Source organism: Panthera uncia, chromosome C2 (genome assembly GCF_023721935.1).
Source record: "Panthera uncia isolate 11264 chromosome C2, Puncia_PCG_1.0, whole genome shotgun sequence".
In the NCBI taxonomy this organism is placed as follows: domain Eukaryota; kingdom Metazoa; phylum Chordata; class Mammalia; order Carnivora; family Felidae; genus Panthera; species Panthera uncia.
In genome coordinates this window covers 60,225,274-60,243,251 of record NC_064810.1, presented here as the reverse complement: position 1 = coordinate 60,243,251, position 17,978 = coordinate 60,225,274, and the positions used below count along the sequence as shown (strand labels likewise).

At 38.0% G+C, this 17,978-nt stretch overlaps 1 protein-coding gene and 1 long non-coding RNA gene across 43 annotated transcripts in view; one reads left to right on the top strand and one right to left on the bottom strand.

Annotated features, from left to right (window-relative positions):
• LOC125921768 (uncharacterized) overlaps nt 1–2,305 on the bottom strand; it is an 82,089-nt gene extending 79,784 nt beyond the window's left edge. Inside the window, exon 1 of one of the 2 annotated variants that reach the window (XR_007457488.1) lies at nt 1,971–2,305. This is a non-coding gene — a long non-coding RNA (uncharacterized LOC125921768). The remainder of the gene's footprint in view (nt 1–1,970) is intronic. The other variant, XR_007457487.1, reaches the window with a different exon arrangement.
• A 90-nt stretch (nt 2,306–2,395) lies between these two features.
• ZBTB20 (zinc finger and BTB domain containing 20) overlaps nt 2,396–17,978 on the top strand; it is a 769,297-nt gene continuing 753,714 nt past the window's right edge. For 35 of the 41 annotated variants that reach the window (XM_049629359.1, XM_049629402.1, XM_049629403.1 and 32 more), the window contains exons 1-2: nt 2,397–2,494; nt 4,553–4,647. The gene's annotated coding sequence lies outside the window, so the exon portion shown is untranslated. Of the gene's footprint in view, nt 2,495–4,552; nt 4,648–17,978 lie in introns of all 41 variants that reach the window. The other 6 variants (XM_049629409.1, XM_049629377.1, XM_049629375.1 and 3 more) reach the window with 4 other exon arrangements.

Sequence of the window (17,978 nt, the reverse complement as noted above, 5' to 3'; positions counted from 1 at the left end):
GTTAAATTTTACTGAATTTTCTCATGTAAAGCTGACTATTCTGTATGGAACATGTTACAGTCACTACATCACTTCTAAGATTTATACGTAAGTTCTGAAATATTTTAGCTTCCAGATTCAATAACAATTTGTACACTTTATTGGACTTCAAAACTTGACACCTGATGCAATCATTTTATACATTCTGAAACCCTCATATACTCCTCAAAAGATAGCTAATTGTATTTATGAGGTCAAGGCTTCTACGTTTTTGTTTTTGTTTTTTTTTTTCCCACCAGGGCCAATTTCTTTTGCTTAGGTTCTGCCAAAGACCCCTAATCAAAGCCAGGCATCTGTGCACTTTCTTGTGAAATCCAGTTTCAGCAAGAACTCCTCAAAGCCAGTTTAGCAAGCACCTTCCCCCTACCCCCAATCTGATCACTCTTCATAGATGACCAGGGTCCTTTTCCTCCACCATCCCCCTGATCACCCTGGCCTGTCTTCAGCAAGAATCGTTTTAGGTTGGTTTAGCCAAAATTCCCACTTACGCCTAATGTTGCCTCTTCATAATTTTTCAACCGCTCCACCTTGCTCCCTGGCTAAAATTCCCACTTGCCCATGATATACTTGGAGTTCAGCCCAATCTCCTTCCACTGCAAAAATTTTATCACAGTGGTCGTATCTATACCTATCTCAATGATCCTGAATAAAGTCTGTTTTTACCATCTCTAACAAGTCAGGAATATTTCTTTCTTTAATGCATGCTGCATATCCCAAGGAAGTCTAGGATAAAATTCAGAGAACTTAACACAGTCTATCAGAAACTCTACACCAAATGCATGTTCCATAAAAAATTCTGTTTTCAAACTGCAGAGTGTAAATTCTGTATGCAGAGTGTAAATTCTTTATTTTTCATAAAGTCCCTTAATTTGTGATAAATTATTGTTATATAAGTTCCCTAAAAAACGCAACTTTTTATTTTGGCAGAGATTTATTTTTTTCTTTGTATAGTGAAAGGGAATATATACACTTTTTTCTATCTTACCCCTTTTTAGGAATCCTTCCTGAACATCTTGCTGGCCTTGAGCCTCATTTTTTTTTTTTTTTTCTCCCAATGCCTGAGTACTGGACCAAAACTTGGTAAGAATTTGGCTCTGGGGAATGCTATGTTGAGTGACAAATGGATGAGGAGGAAGGTTTTATTGAAGCATCTGAACCGCATTTAATTTTCCATGTTGCTTTATTTGTTCCTTCTAGCCCTCAGGATATTGAATTTTGTGGGCTCCGGTTGGGTCGTTGGTACTTCAGGCGTTTAGTAATAAGAAACATAATCTGCTTTTCCCGTTAGGATAATATCCTCATTTTTATTAAGGGCGGCTTACTACGAACTGTTTTACATAGTATTTTTCTAAACCTCCTGAACGGACAAATTTTCTCTTTGCGCCCTGGCATTGCTTCAGTGGCCTCTGCTGACCTCCTGGCTTGGCAACCTGCAGCCTACCCCTCAGGAATCAAGCGTGACCCAGTGTGGCCTTGCGAGCCGCCTCCTCGCCAGACCCTCCCTCCAGCTTTCCTCCCACGGCCCTAGCTCCAGCTTCCATCCTGCTGCCTCAGCTGTCTGCGACAGCGACACCCCCTCCTCCCCTCAGCGGCCACCCCTCCCTGCCAGCTCGCCGCGCCAGACAGCGGGTAACCGCCGCCTCCGCTGGGGCATCCCGGCTCCACAGGCCTAGCGCGTTCCAGACACCTGCCTCTCACTGGCCACCGAAGCTGCCCCTCACCCTGCAGCCCCCTCGGCAATTGGCCCCGGGCCGTCCCTCGTCATCCTCCGCCTCGCCGCGAGTCCCGCCTCCGTCGCCGGGTCATTTAAGTTTATCACAAATAAATAAATAAAGGAGGAAATAGAAATGCGTAGAAAGTAAAAGCAGTGGGGGGGAGGGGGCGGAGGTGGAGGAAAAGGGGAGGAGGAGCGGAGGAGCAGACAACCAAACATGATCGTGTCGGTGCTGACCAATCATGGCTCACTCCAATCCGGTCTGACGCGCTCTCTGAACCAATAGTTTTCCACCTCTCGGATCACTGAACAACGAGATACGACTGACCTCTCCAGAGTGGGCGAAGGTGCGGCAGAGGTAGGGGGTGTGGGAAGAATGTCGACCAATCGCCTATTAAGGATTCTCTGAGCGAAGTTTCCGTGCCCCAATGGATGTTTGAGATAGCGGATTGGGCCTCTTCTAGCCCAATCGAAGGTGGTAGAGATGAGGAAAGAAGCATATAAAGGCGGGGACAGGGGAGAGGAGGAGGAAGAGTGCATTTTGTTTATGGGCGGCAACCTCACGAGGGGCGCCCCATTCTGATTGGCTCACTGAAGCTAAGAGTGGCATAAGAACAATCCAATAGCGGAAAAAGATAGAGGGTTCGCGGCGTGAGGTACCCAATGTGGGCCTTCTGCCGAAGAAGTAGGGGCGGGGGGAAGTTTAGGAGTTGAGGAAAGAAGATTAAAGAGCGCGAGGAGGTAACCCCCAAAACTCTAATTTGTTGTGGGGCGGGCTGGAGGGAGGGGAGTGTGCGTGCGAGGGGGACGAGGCGTCCGCGAGACACTTGGAGTGGGGGGCGACGGGACGGGAAAGGAAGGGACTGGGGTGGGGTTGGGGGAGCGAGTTACAGAGACAAGCCCGCGGGCCGTCGGCCGGCCGAGGGCGCGCGCCCCCGCGCCCCGCCCCGCCGGCGCCCCCTCCCCCCCGGGCGCCCCTCCTCGCGCGGGGCGGTGGCTGCGGCCTCGCGCGACCCAGCGGGAAGGGAGGGAGCGCGGGAGGGTCCCGGGTCCCCGGAGCGGGCGGGCGGGCAGTCCCGCAGCTGGAAACGTGTCTTTTGCCTTCTTTTCTCTACTCCCTGCGCCTGGAGTTGCCGCTTCCAAGAAGAAGAGCTGAGGGGGACTAGCCGGGGCTCAGGAGCTGCTAGAGGCGCCGGCTTGTCTTCCGCCCCCTCCCTCCTCGCCCTCCCCCCGCTTACCGTGGCTCTCGCGGTCTCTGGAGCGTCTTCAGAGAACTGGGGGGGGCGGGAGGTGTCCTGGCCCCAGAGCCGCTGGACGCCCCTCCAGACACCAAAGCTACCGGCCCCCGCCTGCTTCGCTGCTACGACTATAGAGGAGGGGGCTTGGGAAGGGAAGATACGCCTTTCCTTCTTTCTGTCCTTTGGGCCCCTTTGGAAACATTAAACAATGTTTACGCTTTTCGATAGTTGAGATAGAACGGTTGGAAGCTTTTTGAAAGTTGAAAAGAAATGCACTCTCCTACGTTGTTAAATGCATTACTGTGTGGCTTCTGGTCCTCTTCCACCACCCACCTCACGCCCCCCGCCACCCACCCCCCTCTCCGCAGCTGTTACCCTTTTTAAGGATGCTGAAGAGGCAGGAGGCAGGGATTTTCTAAAAGTTCTATTGATAAACACACTTGCACAAACATATGCTAGGCACACACATAAACTATAAACATTAGCGAAAAACACAATATGGCGTACAGCTACACTACCTAGCACGGTAATCCGCTGATCTCTTAACACTGAACTCAGTTGAATGGGGTCAGTGGCAGGATGACAGTTCTCAAATAAAAATCTGGAAGAAATAGGAAGTAATTTGGAAGTCTGTGGGCTAAATAATGTCCTCAGAATCAGCACTGGCACACGTAAACTTTCTAGACCTGTGGAGATTGTCTTCACCACTTAACCATTAATGGTAAAGTATGGTAAATGATGCTAACAAGTATGCCAAGATGATGCTAAAGTGGAGAGTTTCTCACTGCGTGGTCGTGTATGAGTTTCAGCTAATAGAATTAACAGAGGCCCCTCGTTCCCCATGTTTTCAAGCGAGTTCTATTCCAAAGTTAGCTATCCTTAACTTGTTGCTAGTGAAAGTTTGAAAACAAATTGTAGCGACCATTTTGTAAATAAATTCTTTAGCTGTAAAGACTAAATTTAAATGATAAGCATTTGTATTAGCAAATTCAGTTCATAAATGGTTTACTTTCTTACCTGTTGCTCCTAATCTCAAATACCATTTGCTGTCACATGGGAATAGTTCAGATATACTCTCCTCTGTCCCTCACGTAAGTTTGACCAGGCCAGATTTGGCTACTTTCTGCATTTCAGCTTTACAACTAGGTACTTCTAGATTTCTAGGAAAACAACAACAACAACAAAAACAAAAAAGACAATTTACATTGATTTTACATGCCTTTGTTCACTCTTCTCATTCTTAATCAGAATGTATCAAAGTTGGTGTACAAATTGTGCATGGTAATATCACTGTGCCCTCTTGGGAATGGGCTTCTCTCAAAAAAGCTTTTGGAATTGCCCTTGAAGAATTGCTGATGTTACTCTTTGTTCAGGGCTCAAGGTTTAATTCTTAAGATTGTGGTTGTGATTTCCATTGAGTTCAATTTTGGAGGGCTTTAGGCTTAAGAATCTATGGTGCTCAAGGAAACAGGTGAGAGGAAGAAGAAAAGTGAATTTTCTAGAAATATATTAGCTGCTCAGTGAGTCCAGCAGTTGGGTATTTTTGGTTTTGTGATTTCAGATCTCACAGACCAGTGGAATACAGGCCTTTTGCATATGAAGATCAGGTGACAAGTTAACAGTCTACCAGCCTCCAAAGCAATACGCCCTTTCATGGTGAGGTCCCAATTTTAACAGACTAAAGAAAAAAGTTTAAGATTAAAAAATTGTTAAATTTTATCCATTTTTGGGAAGAAGTCTTTATGCTTATCTGTCTAGCTCAATTAAGATGCCAGTATTTTAAGCTTACTACTACAGCAAGAAAATCAGATATAGTTCATGTGTACACTCACTGGCTACTGAAAGACAACATGAGTTTAGAGGAAAGAAAAAACTTCTATGTCTGTGTGGCTAGTGAGAGTTACAATTTTGGGTGTGTGTGTTTAGAACTACTAGTTGAGATGGCAGTTTACTATGTAGTTTGTTCAGAAAGTTTTTGTGACCCACAAATACCCAACTAATTTTGCTGTCAAATTAATATGAATTTGACTACTTGGCATAGGAATAAAATCTAGGGAAAAATCCAGGTTAAATGAATTATTTTTATCTCAGTAGCGAGAGTCTAAAGAAGGCTTTCTTACCAAATTGGACTTGACTGAATAATTAGGTCAGTTTAGATACAACTAAGTTACCCCAAAAGATCTAAAATTTATAAGTGAATTACAAATTATTTCAAATATTTTAGAATGAGTGACAAAGACTTCTTTAAAACATTTGGAATATAGAAGTGGAGATTGATGAGCTCTGCTTTATTCTTTGAAATAATCATGCTTTTCTGAAATGGATGTTTACATTCACAAAATTGTTCTAGACACTTGAGATGTAACAGTGAACAAGACAGAATAACCTGCCTTTGTGGAGTTTACATTCTAATGTCACATATCCTTGCGTACTTAAGATTGCTAGGAGAAGAGATTTTTGTATGAAATTTTAAAACCTAGCTGTTTTCTCATTTTGGAGAGTACAATTTGAAAGAATGTACGGAAGTTTGAGGGACATGGAGCTGTTTACTAATTGCCAATGGCAAGAAAGGAAGAGCTAACTTTATTTGTACCCTTCGTTATTGTCATGAAACTTTCTCCATACATTTTAGTAGGTCTTTTTAACAGATAGGGGTCTTCTTTTTTTCATAATTTTAAGCATACCTTTGAAATAAATAAAATGTTACTTTATATTTAAAAAAAAATCTGTGTCTTGGAATTTACTGTAAAATTCCGATGGAGCTTTTTGTCTTGTTAGAAAACTGTGGTGAAACATAAGCTAGAATATCTTAATTTTTTAGTAAGAATTTGTTTTAGGAGTATGTCTGAAAAATTAAGTGCCTAAATCTTTTTCAGTTGTGGTTTTATGAAGAGAAGATGGAAATTTGTTGTAATTAATTTATAGGTGACATTAAAGAGAGAAAAAGAGAGAGGCCTGCAAAAAATGCTTTGTTATTTAAACCTTTCTTTCAAACTACAAAGGCATTTGATTGGCACTTCTCTGATTTAATAGACCATTTGTAATGCAAGAGGAACATTACAGAAGATTTTAGCATTACTTTAATCATTTAGTCTGTAGGTGTAAAAATCCTAGGTTTCTAACAGAAGGAAACTTGGTGCTCAGTTAACAGAGTATATGATTTAACGTTGAGTTTGTTGCTTTAAGTAGTGGGTGTCTCACCTTTCCAAAACTTAGTTCATAGTTCTCAAATAACAAGTTCTGATTTTCGCTATTTTTCTCTGCCACAGTGAGTCTTGTTTTGTTAGCCAAATCAGTGTTCAGTTGGTAAGTAGGATAACTTTTTTTTTTTTTTTTTTACACACAATCCTCCCACTGCCAGCTCTCCTATCCCCTGCTGTGAAGGGCTTGAATTTCTATACCTACATTAGATCTCTATTTATGCTAATTTGTAGCATAATCACCTCTTCCAGAAAGGGTACATATTAATGCACTTTAGAAAACGTTGAGGTTGCCTCTGGCTATTTGTATACCGACCTGCCAGCATTGGAAAGCTATAAATAGGAAGATTTAGGAAGAAAAGCAGAGAATATTGCTAATGGAATATATTGTCTTAGATGAAATCTTTTTTTAAAGAGAAAGGGGAAGAATGGTTGATAGAATGTTAAAAACTAAGAGTGTTTGCTAATTCTAATGGTTGGTTAGTGTGTGTTTATGTGTGTGTGAGTATACATTTTTATATGAGCAGTTTTTGAATAAAGACATATTTCAGTATTGGATAAATAATTCCAGTCCTGCCTTGTGGTCCTTGACATGTTCCCAGGTGATTTTGTTTAACTCATTGTTACTACCAAAACTTTGCTCCAAGCTACATAGAAACATAAGCTAATTAAATCTTTGTAACTTTTGTAATAATTTCAGATTAAAAGTTACTGGAAGTTTTTTGTTTTTTTTAAAGCATAATTAGCCAGTAGCCCCTAAATGAACAAAATCGAAAGTGAAGAGTTCTTAGAACCCTGGATCCACATAAGAAAGTTGAGTTTGAAAGAGGTATTCATAGGGCAAAAGGCAAATCTTGATATCTGACAAGTTTTTATAGTGATAAAACAAGAAATAGAATAAAATGACTAATCTATTAATATTCATATTTTTAAGGTAAGTGTAAGTATGTGTACACTGCATTTTAAATAAAAATTTGGGGTGTTATTGGCTAGATACAGTCATTTCTTTGCCAGAGATACTAGGCTGTGTGAAGGCTAACCATCTGTCAAGTGATAGAGACAAAGAAAGGTTTAATATACTAGCCTAAAATTTCTACAAACTTGTTTTGAATTGTATTGTCATTTTGTTTTGGCCTTCATTCTCTGTGTTGAATATGCACTGGGTTGGTCACCCCACTTTGTTTTATGAACAAACTATTCAAGGTCTAGATAAGGTTATCATCGCAGCTGATGTGATCCAGAGGCATGATAAAATATGTTTTGATTTTGCTTTCATGTGATGATCAAAAACTCACAAGTGGGCCACCCACTAGCAGTTATACAAATGACTTCAAGCACACGTATTTTCACCCACCCATTCTGAATTTTGGGTGTTTTAGTTTCTTTTGCTTTATATATGCAAGCCTTGTATTTCAAACTGTTCCTGCGCTGTTTGGGGGTGGGGTTGGGGGGGGGGGGAGTAGCAACAGGAATCCAGATTGCCTGTTTTAGGTACAATATGGTGTGATGTGAAATTGAAACAGCAGATTGGTGAGAAACTTTAGTTTCAAACAAATATAAACTAGTTTGTTTAGTGAAGTTATACACAAAACAGTAGTCTCTATTGACAGGGCAGTGTTTTTTTAGTAACTTCCACATCATGAGGTCACTGTGGTTCTTTGGGCTAGCAGTCTATTTCCAAAGCATTATATAAGAAAAAGAAGCTCTAATATTGCTGATTGTAATGATATACTTAGATATAGCAGACTGAGGAATTATTTATAGCAGTGCTAATTATATCAATAAAAATAGCAATATTAATACTGTGAGTGTCAAAATCCATTCTTGACAGTATGAGGTAAACAGAACTATAGTCAAACAAAGCAGCAAGCCTCTTTCTACTGTCAGCTCATGAATATGCACTTCAGGAAAAATATACACAATTGGTTTACTGATTTAATCTCTTTTTCAATTATTTTTGACTTTTTAAAAGATGTTCTTTATTTCCAATTTGCACAACATTAAAAAGATAGAGATTTTTCATCTTGAAATTCTTGGTACTTTTTTCTTTCTGTCATTAAAATTTCTAGAGACTTAGTTGTTCATGGTTAAGTATTTTATGAATTATCAGAAATTAATTTTATATGTACCCCCGTTTTTGGAACACAGATTACCATTGCACAGGAAACTGGAAGATCCTCTAACAATTTACAAAACAAAATAAAACAATACAAGACAAACCAAACCCACTACTACCACACATGCATACACAATAAATAAATCTCTGGCTTTTTTTAGACTTAAAAAAAACACCTGTTTCCATGGTTCTGATTTAAGGAAAAGTATAAATTTTCTTTGTAGTTTTCATTTCTTCTAGTCAGTTTTTACAATTTTATGTTGTTTAAAATTTATTTTCCTATTAATACAAAATCATGTAAGTAGAGGTTATGAAATCCAAAGGTTTTCAACTTGAGGGGACATCTAATTTTTTAATCAATTTCTCATGCATTAGATTTAACTTTTTCATTGCACATTGTCAGAAATCTCAGATGTAGAATTAGGAGAGGTTGTTCTGGGTCTAGTGGTGCCACCAGTTGTACCCTCTTGGGCATGTCACGTAATCTGAATCTCTGCCTTAGCTTTTCATCTTCAGGGTCTCTTTCAGCTCTCATAATATGAGTATGTTTCTTTTGACACTTGGGTCCCTGTTTTAGCTTTAGGTAACATGACTGGAAGTGATATGTAGGGCACTGGGAAAAAGCCTATGTAAAATATTTGACTTTGCTTTTTACTTTTAGTCCTTGATACAAGTTTCATTTTAGTGATACTTGCTTGCAAATATAGCATGTCTATAAAAGTATACATACATATAAAAATTAAGTATTTAACAATCTTTTGTAGTTAGTAACTATGATAAGCTTACTATTTTTACATAAATTTCACCAACTCACTTTCGCTTATGAAGATATGTTGCTAACAGAATTTCTTGCATTTTATTCCACATAAAGTTGCTTAACTGGAGAAAGCAGGTAATGACAGCATGAAGTAACTCAGAGTCATTTTCTAATTCTATAAAATATATAGAAAAATAGATAATATTTCTTCAAAGAAAAAAGGTAAACTTGGTTTTTGTGCTTCTGTAAGCAAAAAATAAATATACTCTGGGTAATCGGGCCATCTCCATATAATTATTAACTATTGCATTTGATTTTTGATCCTTCGTTATACTTATCCATTGATAGATTTACATAGAAAGGATGCAAGGAAGACAAAGAAATGAACTCTTATTTGGTGAAGAAAAGCGGAAAGAATCTGTTAAGAGAAGGCTTTGCAAATAATGTTCTGTCATATATAGAAACAAACAGCTATACACAATTCTTGTATGCCTACTTGTAGGTATTTATTTAGGGGTAACCTTGAAGTTTTCACTTAAAATTTCACTCTCAGTTTCTTTTTAATTGACTCACATTTCTTTTGCTGGTATGAATGATAGCGAGAGGCTCAAAAACATCACGTCCTTACCTATTCACAAATGGAAACAGCAGTCTGGAAAAAGCTATACAATCCCTGGATCCTCCCTCTTCCCTACACCCACCCATAGCTGTAGATGTTCTGGTATTGATTATAAACATTTTATACATCTCCTCCTAGGCCAAATATGCACACTGTCCAATGTAGTAGGTAATACCCAGCTATTCGGGCCTACCAATAGGGAGAAATGTCAAGAAAACAGTTAGATCCAACATAGGACACAAAAGGTGATATGATTGCTTTAATGCGTGCAAATAAGGGAAAAATATTCTAAGGGATATTTAGAAGGGAAACTGATTTTAGACGATTAGTTAACCGAAACCCAGTACACATACTGAAGAATTAATGTAAACTTTCTTCTTTTTTTTTTTTTTTTAAGTGGGCATGGAGCCCAATGCAGGGCTTGAACTCACAACCATGAGATCAAGACCTGAACTGAAATCAGGCATCAGACCTTTAACTGACTGAGGCACCTAGGTGCCTCAATGTAAACTCTATTCCAAAGGCATTGTGCCAAAAAGACTAGGAAAAAAAGACTAGCCAAAAAGACTATTCCAAAGGCATTGTGCCAAAAAGACTAGGAAAATTACTGGTGGAAAGCATAGTGAAAATAAATCTGAAATAAACCAATAATAACAATAACAACAACAGTAGCCAACATTTATTGAGAGCATACTCTGCACCAGGCATTGGTTATATCTGCATTTTCTCCATTAATTCCATAATCCTATGAGGCATGTATTTTTATTATGGCATTTTTAAAGATAAGCAAGCTGAGGCTCATAAAAGTTTAGTAACTTGTTCAAAGTCACACTGCTGGGAGTTCAAACTCAAGTCCAACTCTAGAGCACCTAAATTCTAAAACACCACCCCACATGCCTCTATTCTGGGATCATTTTCACTCAGTGCTTGCCCAGATTAGTACTGATAATTTTATTTCAAGAAAGGCATAGTGGATTTGGAGAAGGCTTCAGAGAAGGGCACAAGGTGAAAGAGCTGTAAGTGGGAGGAATGGTTGCTATGGTAGAGTCTGTTTTTAAAATGTAACTCTACAGTCTAGAATTACAAATGCTGAGAGGGAATTTGTCTAAAGGTTTCACAGTGGATGGACTGGGTAGCTGCTGCCTGATTTGGTTCAGTGGACAACCGTGGAGCTGGGTAACATGTTAAAGAAGGCCAAAAAAATCCTAAGTAGGAGCAGGTCAAAGGAAGCATTAGATACTGAGGATCCTGGGAAGGTAGAGGTCAAAAAGGAGAACTAAATCTAAGCAGATATTGAGTAACCAAGAACTAGGGATCATACAGGGGGAAAAAAAAGGATGAAGCAGAATAGAAACAATATATATAAAACTGGGACAGATTCTAGGGCTTTGGAAGGCTCTTAAATTTATTGTTTGTTCCCTTACATTTGTGTCAGAAATGAACAGCTGGCTTAAATAGGGGCCACCCAGTGTTTGGGATAGAAAGATTGCTATGGTTTTGGCACACACGCACAAAAACATGCTCATCAATAATAACTTAGAATTAGGCACTAAGTTTAGATGCATTACAGAGAGATGCAGTTTAGCACAGAAACCTATGTGGTAAACCTGAGAATAGCTGTCATTTATTATCTACTATGTGCCACTCAATTCATAAATCACTGTTTTTAGGGGCATTTATAAGTTGCTGTCTGCTGTCCAGTTTTCAAATACAAGAAAACACCTGTTAGCTTTTCTAAGGATTTAAATGATGAAGTAAGTTATACTTTTATTTTATTTCATTATGTAACTTAGCTTTTGATCTCCTCCTTTCCACAGGAGTTTTAAATCAGGCTCCACAGGGCTTAAGGTAGAATAGAGTCTAGACTTCTCTTATGTAACTGTAGCTTTTCCTTAATTTGTCACTATATTGAAAGAAACGTTTAATTCTATTTGATAGGATAAATGCATTTCTGTCAGAGTAATAGGCTCAAATGATCAGCCCAGGCAAAGTCAGCATATATGAGTTTGGATTATATTTAGGTTAGTCAGCATGAGTTAAGGAAAGGGGAATTATAGAAACTTGCCAAGTGAGGTTTTGTTATTCAAATAATTTTAAAGACATCAAACCAATTACAAACAGCTATATATGCCATGTATACATACATACTCATACTTTTGTCTACAAGGTACTAGAGACTTCAAAAGTTTTCAAGAGCTAATATTCATTGTTAAGCCATATTATATGAGTCGGATCATCTGAATGGGGTCAAAGAATAGAGTACTATACCACTACTTCTATGCCTTCACTGTTCCTTAGGACAATATCTCTGATCTTTTCTTCAGACTCTTAATTTAGTGTACTAGGAAATACAGTACAATATTCATTTTGTATGTTTTAAATGAATACATCACTAAGAAAAATATTCTGTGAAGGTAGAAAGGTAAATGAGTATTCAGGATTGGCATCTTTTGGTACTCAGTCTTTTTAACAGCTATATTGTTTGCATCTAACCTTCCTTTATATATCTATCTGACCCTTAGAGAAACTCATGCTCTCAGTAAAGCCCTCATTCTAGTAAAGGGTTGAGAACAAGGCAATACTATACTGAAATGGGTGACTTGAGCTGAAAAACAGTATGGAAAAATGTGAGCAGGATTCCAGGCACTTCTGATTCAGATATTCTACATTATGTTCTCAATATTTGTTATAAAGTAAATTCACAAAGTGTATGAAAGCCAAAAATAAATGATTGTTGCTTTTCTGTAATTTCATGTTATGCATAATACCTCTGTTTCTATTATTTGTGTAATTATGAGTTTTATTATGCAAAAATGGGTACATCCAGTATAAAGTAAATTTCAGTTTCATGTTTTAGATGCAGTTTAACTCATAACTCAAATTCTTTGACATTCATCACTCAAGAAAGGTAGCATTTAGAATTATACTACACTGAACTGCACTTCTTTAAGGGCAAGTACCATGTTTTATTAATCTTTAAAGTCCTAGTGTCAAAGATATTACCTGGCACACTTGGAAGAATTCATTGTTGATCAGGCTCTTTTGTAGCTGTCCTAGGAAGATTACTTGGATTCTTCCTTACCAGTCTATCCATTCCTTTATTTTCTGTTGACTGGTTCAAATTTAGCTTTGTTACAGTTGTTGTTACCTATTATAGGCCTTCTCTGTACTTTTCTAAGACCCAAACATTTTACACATGCTCATGATTTTTTATTCTTTTCGATACTTAATGAAATTCTGTCATGGCAGAAGTTTCAATATAAAATTATATGTACTGTGATTCAGAAAAGAAATATATCAGATATCACCCATCAATGGTAAAGCAAATCTACAATCAATTCAGGATATTGTGTTGAATAGAGTACACAGAATTACATTACCTAGTGATTCAAGGATGAAACCCAAATTTCATATCCTATATGATTCCTATCAGGATAGTAGGACAAATAACCCACAGTATTTTTTGCTCTTACTAGATTGCAATTGAGATTTTGAACATTTTATATGAGCTTCCTAATTCTTAAAAAAAAAGTTCATAAAAGTTCATACAATTAAAAAACAAGAGTTTTAGCATATTATCTAAGTTGCTTAGAAGTCTAGTCCAGAGAAACATTTTAATGTTAGGTGATATCATTAGCTTTTCGAGAAAGCAAAAAGGGTTATTGGGCTATGAACAATATGGAGGGTAATGTCATGTAAACCACTGTTCAGGATGCATGTTTAATTCCTATATAATACTGACAATGCTTTTTTGTATTTTATTAATGTTTATTTATTTTTGAGAGAGACAACAAGTGCATAAGCAGGGGAGGGGCAGAGAGAGGGAGACAGACTCTGAAGCAGGCTCCAGGCTCTGAGCTGTAAGCACAGAGCCCAACATGGAACTCGAACTCATGAGTGGTGAGATCATAACCTGAGCTCAAGTCGGATGCTTAACCAACCCTGCCACCCAGGTGCCCTGCTTTTTCATATTTATAAGACTTGCTGTTGGACTTTGGGAGACTTATGTGATTGGGCAAAGTCATAATTTGTCTTTCTACCAACTACAGCACATTGATTTGAAGTTATTTCTAAAAAAAAAAGGTAATTATGTCCTGAAATAATTAAAACTGGGATTGCATTAAAGCTTACTTCAAGTGATTAATAGCTGTAGTATATTTTGGGATCTGTATCCCAAAGCATAAAGAGAACACATTGTCATTTTTATATATTTAGGAATATGCTTTCTGAGGGAAGTGTTGATTCTTGGGAATCATTATAATGAGGTCCCAGACACATCTCAGACCCATATACCTCCCTCCTATAACATTTTTAAAATCAACGATTTTGGGTGTACCTGGGTGGCTCAGTCGGTTAAGCACCCTACTTTGGCTCAGGTCATGATCTCACTGTCATGAGTTCAAGCCCCACATCGGGCTCCACACTGCTTGGGATTCTCTCTCTCTCTGTCCCTTACCCTGCCTTCTCTCTCTCTCTCTCTCTCTCTCTCTCTCAAAATAAAATGATAATAAGGAAAAAACTTTATAAGGGTTCTGAAAACAAAGTGACCTGTGTATGACTGTCTTCCCCTCCACTTCCAATTTCTGACTGCCGTTTTGAATACAGTTGCCATGACATGTCAGGCAGAGATGCTGCTTTGAAACTTCTACTTTCACTTGGACAGACTGGAGTTCACAGATAACTATCGGAAAACTGCAGACATTGAGAAGGGCCTGGGCTTCAGAGATGTGTGAACCACTATGGGAAAGTATCAGTATTTCTCATTTAAGTATCCAGGTCTCCCCAACTGACTAAGAAGCCAAAGTTACTAAATGTGCTGGCTGGATTTCCTCTGCCCCTTAGGCTAAAAAGAGATAGGACAACAAAATCTTCCTCTTGTGCCTTGGCAGGATCTGACAGGTTGTTTACCTTTGCATTTTACTAATTGTGATGCTTCTTCCATGGAGGATACTACACAACCAGATCTGAGCTCTAGTGAGCTATTTGTGGAAAATAACAGCCCATTTAAGGGGACCCAGTAGTGAATGAGATAGAAGATTGGGTAGGAAAATCAAAGCACATACCCTAGGCAACTAGTGCTATTGGCAAAAATAAGTGCAACCTGAATTTGAAAAAAAAACAAAAATTAAGAGCATTTAAGGAAATTAAAATACAGAACAAAAGGAATTCCAGATACTAATAAAAAACATATCTCAATTGAACAATTTCTCATGACGGAGAACATGATCACTGTTGAAACATGAATCAGTGAACTTAGATACCAAGTGCAAAAATTATATCAAAGCACATAGAACATAGGTAAATCTGATGAAAATCTTGAAAGAAAGGATGAGTCTTTGAGGTCAGATTAGAAGTCAAAATGTGAATAATAGGAATTTTAGAGGGGAAAATTAAGAATAGATGGAAGAGAGGAAATTAACAGAAGAAAATCTGAGATTAAGAAAGATAAGAGTCTGTGGATTGAAAGTGTTTATGGTTTCGATTGAAAGAAAAGACCTACATAGGCATATCCTGATCAAAGTTCTGAACTCTAAAAATACATTGAACTATCTTATAGATAGAACAAGTTTCTATAAAGGGGAAAAATATCAAAATATCATACAGCTTCTTATCTGCAACTTAGCAAGGTAGAAGATAGTGAAGTGACATCTATAGACTGCAAAAGGAAAATGACTACAGTCCAAGAATCAACACCCCCGAAGTTGCCATTTGCTCGTCAAGGTGAAAGAAATACATTAAGAGATAAGAACTCAGAACATATCATTACTATACCCCATCTGAGAAAATGCCTGAGAATAGATTACAATCAATCACAAATGAATTGGAACAAAGACTTCAAGTTGAAGAAGATGAAAGGAATATAGTGGTGAATAATAAGCATTTTAATATGATTGTGTGTGTGTTATAATTTCATTTAAGAGATAAAGATTGGGGCTCCTGACTGGGTCAGTCAGTAGTGCATGTGGCTCCTGATCTCAGGGTTGTGAGTTTGACCCCCACATTGGGCATAGAAAAATACTACACTGAATAAAATAATAAATAAAGATAAGAAAAATAAAAAATAAATAAAACTTTTAAAAAAGATAAAGATAGATGACTTGCAAATATGTAATAAAACACAATTTCAGACTTTTGAAATAAAAAGATCATATTTCTGTAAAGAAACGTTTTAAGTACTAAACTGTCTCATGGAAACTTAGTTGATGGAGGGGATGGGCTGGAAGAATGTAAAAGAGGAGGAAAATGAGTTGTGGAGATGAGAAAAAAGAAGGATGAGAAGAGGGAGGAAAGTGAATGTATCCTGAAGATCTCATCTATTTAGGAGAAAAGGAAAAGGGGATAGAATCTCTTGGTAGGGGGGAAAGTGTCTGTTAATTGGAGTAGAAGAGGGAGGTAGAGAAAGGAATACAATAGAGCACCATGTAGAACTACCATACTAGCAAGGAGAAAATAGAACGCAGAGCTACTTGATCAAATAAAAAATATTAAAAAGGTAACAAGAAAACAATAATGTAAAATAAGACAATGTAAGTAATTGGAAGAGATATAAACAAACACATCAATTATTATGTTTAATGTAGATGCACAAAATTCTCTATTTTTTTTAATTTTTTTTTTTTTTAACGTATATTTATTTTTGAGACAGAGAGAGACAGAGCATGAACGGGGGAGGGGCAGAGAGAGAGGGAGACACAGAACCGGAAGCAGGCTCCAGGCTCTGAGCCATCAGCCCAGAGCCCGACGCAGGGCTCGAACTCACGGATTGTGAGATTGTGACCTGAGCTGAAGTCGGACGCTTAACTGACTGAGCCACCCAGGCGCCCCCAAAATTCTCTAATTAAAAGACCTGTAGATTGAGTTTAAAAACATAAACCACTCAAATTATATTACAGGAATAACACCTATGACAGAGTTAAAGAGACAGGTTTTAAAATGGTGGACATAAAAGACATAAGGCCAATGCAAACAAAATGAAAATAGAAAAAAAAAAAAAAAGAGTGACAGCATTGATAGGGATACTGTCCTGATAAAAGGCAGAGTTAATGAAGAAAATTACCGCATAAATCCGTATATACAGCAGGTTTATTTGTAGCAAATAAGTACATAAAGCAAAAACTATGGGAAAGGTCCAGACAGTTCTGTTAAACCATACAAATAATGACTGAGAGTAATGGAATGTAATTCATGAAAATAATCTAATATATATGTAAAATCTGATATTCTTTGAAAAATTTTTTGAACATCTCTGTTTAGGTACAAAGAAAACTAAATTTTAGAAAGATTTTACAGGCACATTTTCTGATTATAAGCTAGTGTAAGTAGAATTTAAAAGGTAACAAAAATTATTAACACTTAGAAATTAAATACTCATAGATAACTCTTGGGTAAAGAGGAAGTCACTTGAAAAACCATGAAAAGGAGATTATTTTATGTAAAAACCTATGGAGAATACCTAATGGAATTGTCAGAGGAAAGTTGATAGCCTTCTATGCCTTCATTGTTAAGAAGGAAAAAAGGGCAATTTACTAACTTTAAGAAATCAGAATAAAGAATAATTTAAGGTAGAAGAAGAGGGAATTAAATTTTTTTAAGTTTATTTTTGAGAGAGAGAGTGTGAGTGCACACATGTGAGTGGGGAGGGGGAGAGAAAGAGAGTAAGAGAGAATCGCAAGCAGGCTCTGTGCTGTCAGTGCAAAACCCAATGTGGGGCTCAATCCCACACCGTGAGGTGATGACCTGACCTGAAATCGAGAGTCCGATGCTTAACAAACTGAGCTACCCAGGCACCCGAGGAATTAATTTTTTAAAGTTGAAATTTATAAAATGGAAAACAAAATATAATAAAAATCAATCTAAAAGCTGGCTTTTTGGAAAGACAAATAAAATACATAAACTCCTTATGAAGATGAAAAAGCAAAAAAGAAAACCAGCCCAGCAATTTTGTGAAGTGGGAGATAATTGAAAGCATATATTCACATAAAACTTGTGTTCACATAAAACAAGTGTTCATAAAAGCATTATTCATAGTAGCCAAAAAGTAGAAGCAACTCAAATGTCCATCAACTAATGTATGAATAAATAAAAATGTAGTGTGTCCAGATAATAGAGTATTATTCAGTCATAAAAAGGAATGAGGTGGGGCGCCTGGATGGCGCAGTCGGTTAAGCGTCCGACTTCAGCCAGGTCACGATCTCGCGGTCCGTGAGTTCGAGCCCCGCGTCAGGCTCTGGGCTGATGGCTCGGAGCCTGGAGCCTGTTTCCGATTCTGTGTCTCCCTCTCTCTCTGCCCCTAGC